This window comes from Montipora capricornis, chromosome 12 (genome assembly GCF_036669925.1).
Source record: "Montipora capricornis isolate CH-2021 chromosome 12, ASM3666992v2, whole genome shotgun sequence".
NCBI lineage: Eukaryota > Metazoa > Cnidaria > Anthozoa > Scleractinia > Acroporidae > Montipora > Montipora capricornis.
The window spans coordinates 11,410,757-11,413,256 of NC_090894.1; the positions used below are offsets into that span (position 1 = coordinate 11,410,757).

General features: G+C 36.4%; 1 protein-coding gene across 2 annotated transcripts in view; it reads left to right on the forward strand.

Moving 5' to 3' along the window:
- The window catches only part of LOC138027670 (lactadherin-like), an 86,050-nt gene that overhangs the window by 72,089 nt on the left and 11,461 nt on the right, over positions 1-2,500 (forward strand). Inside the window, exon 1 of one of the 2 annotated variants that reach the window (XM_068875233.1) lies at positions 2,010-2,116. The exons of the other annotated variant lie outside the window; for it this stretch is intronic. The gene's annotated coding sequence lies outside the window, so the exon portion shown is untranslated. Of the gene's footprint in view, positions 1-2,009; positions 2,117-2,500 lie in introns of those variants that run through there. 2 annotated transcript variants of the gene reach the window in all.

The following is a 2,500-nucleotide window of genomic DNA, read 5'->3' on the forward strand; positions in this document are numbered from 1 at the left end:
TACCCAACCTGCTTTGAAAGATTTATTTATGAATTTAAAGTCAGGCGTATTAAGTCAGCCGTCCTTAATCTTACCAATCATTGTGGAATGTTCGATTTTAGGCGGTTTGTGGTTCCATACGAAGCTAGAAAGAAGCTTACTCAGTTGGTCAACAAATCCACTGGGTACACTCAGAACAGAGGCAATAAAAACTATCTTTGAAAGAACTAAATTTTTGACAATGTTTATTTTCCCGTAAAGTGTGAGATCTCGTGATGACCACATGTTAAGACATCTTTAAGCAATCTTTTTTCAAAATTATATTTTACGGATATTTCCGAGTCACGGGAGAAGCAAGCGCTGAGACACACACACTTCAGGGGCCAGTTAATGCCGAAGCCATTTGTGGGTTGTGGATTGTTTTTTCCCAACCACATTGCCTCCGTTTTTGATCTGTTTAGTTCCAATCCCGAACAACTTTTAAAAGCCTCTAATTTCTCAAAAAGTTTTACAACTGAATCTATGTCTCGCACGAAACAGGAGGTGTCGTCTGCATATTGTGAAAGCTTATAGTTCCTTCCCCTTTAGTTAATATTTATACCCATTATCGACTGGTCATTTCTTATTGAAATTTGCTAAAATTTCAACAGCAATAGCGGTTAAGTTTGTTTTGGAGAAATTCTTAAATGAAAGTGCCACTAGAAAAAAATACCTTAACAATCTACAAAAAGAAAAGACGAAAAACACGCTTTTTTAGATGTAGGAAAGGTGTTAACAATATTGTTGCTGTCAAGAAACTTTTAGTGTACTTTCTGGTGTGAAATTCGCAGGAAACCTAACTACTTTTGACCTCTTCATGTCTTTGATCGTACGGTAAAAACATTTGGGCTAAACTTTCATGTACGGTAGCTGTTGTGTATCATTTTTGCATGGAAAACAACTTGTCAAAAATACTTTTTCCAAATCCTTTCCCAAAAAAACGCTGAAATGGTGAATCTCAAAAATCCGGATTTAGATTTAATCCGAAGTATCCTCCTCGAGTGTGGATACTTTGGATTCATGATCCGTTTTTGGATTTCGCCCAAAAAACGCAAAATCCTTTTTTGGATTTTCCCAAAAAAACGCACCATATATGTCAAATTTAGAGGCACGCTGTTGCATACGAAATCTAGTGGCACTGCTTTGACATTTTTTAAATGGAAATAATATTAAAATACCATTCTTTTAGACTTCCATCAGTTTCCGTGAAACGGGTGCTTTCTTCGGATTTCTTCTCATAAATAATTGATTAAAAATAGAGTAAATGTTTTTGCCGTTTTAAAACGACAGGAAAACACCTTGGCAGGTGTTCCCGTTTGTGCGGTTTGAAAAATCTGAAGATTTTTGTATCGAACTTCTCTCTACTAGGTCTCTCTGTTGGTGATTATAACAAAGTAAGCTGTTTGTTTTTCCTTTTATTTACGATATACTTATACCAACCTCTGTGGTCGCAAGTGCACTCAGACGTTAACCGTTAATTGCTCGGTGCCCATATTGAAAATCTCAGACCGATTCATTCCGTGATAACCTGATAAACTTTGAGTATAAGCTGTATAAACTGTCATGTACGGTAGCTGTTGTGTATCATTTTTGCATGGAAAACAACTTGTCAAAAATACTTTTTTCAAATCCTTTCCCAAAAAAACGCTGAAATGGTGAATCTCAAAAATCCGGATTTAGATTTAATCCGAAGTATCCTCCTCGAGTGTGGATACTTTGGATTCATGATCCGTTTTTGGATTTCGCCCAAAAAACGCAAAATCCTTTTTTGGATTTTCCCAAAAAAACGCACCATATATGTCAAATTTAGAGGCACGCTGTTGCATACGAAATCTAGTGGCACTGCTTTGACATTTTTTAAATGGAAATAATATTAAAATACCATTCTTTTAGACTCCCATCAGTTTCCGTGAAACGGGTGCTTTCTTCGGATTTCTTCTCATAAATAATTGATTAAAAATAGAGTAAATGTTTTTGCCGTTTTAAAACGACAGGAAAACACCTTGGCAGGTGTTCCCGTTTGTGCGGTTTGAAAAATCTGAAGATTTTTGTATCGAACTTCTCTCTACCAGGTCTCTCTGTTGGTGATTATAACAAAGTAAGCTGTTTGTTTTTCCTTTTATTTACGATATACTTATACCAACCTCTGTGGTCGCAAGTGCACTCAGACTTTAACCGTTAATTGCTCGGTGCCCATATTGAAAATCTCAGACCGATTCATTCCGTGATAACCTGATAAACTTTGAGTATAAGCCGGTTCGTTCAACAAACTTCTGTTGTGGTGAAACATTGAAAAGTTAATTAATCAGCGCGTCTTCGCGCTACAAAATGAAGAAAGCAGGGAAACCTGAGAAAAGCGATTCTTATTTAATTTATTCAAACCGGATAATGAAAAACCCAGAACTGTTGAGACCGTTTTCAATATAACAGGTGACGAACTCTATCTTTTATGGGTGCGGGCCGAAAAAAACAATAGGCACTA